The sequence below is a fragment of the Lactuca saligna genome, chromosome 3 (genome assembly GCF_052625555.1).
Source record: "Lactuca saligna cultivar CGN05327 chromosome 3, ASM5262555v1, whole genome shotgun sequence".
Lineage (NCBI taxonomy): Eukaryota > Viridiplantae > Streptophyta > Magnoliopsida > Asterales > Asteraceae > Lactuca > Lactuca saligna.
Window position 1 is genome coordinate 44,625,001 of NC_136419.1, and position 500 is coordinate 44,625,500.

Genomic DNA, 500 nt, shown 5'->3' on the forward strand with positions numbered 1-500 from the left:
AAACTGAGTGGATCAGGTTGGGAAACCTGGTGAGTACATAGGGTTTTCAACCAAAATAATATAGTTATTGTGTTTAAAAATCAAACAATCAACCCAATTACCCATCCTCATTATCTTCTTTACTTTTAAGGATCTACCCTAAGAATCATCTATCATTCACTTTTTCATTCCAAAAGATTCTCCTAAGGAATAGGCGCAAAGTCCATATTTTCCTATGACGTAGTTGCCAATGTTATCTATTAGCCGCAACTGCCAATATTATCATTTAGGCGCAACTGCCGATATTATCCTTTTATGCAACTTCTAGGATGTTTAGAATACCTCGTAGTTTGAAAACATCTACAGGTTGTGGCACAGCTACCAATATTCATTTATGTCATCTTTCATCCCTCATCATTTATCTACCCATGTTCTACCCAACATATTTGTAGATATATAATACATCTATAGTTTTAGATATGAAGAGAAAGTTCAGATCTGCAAAACAAAATACATTTACA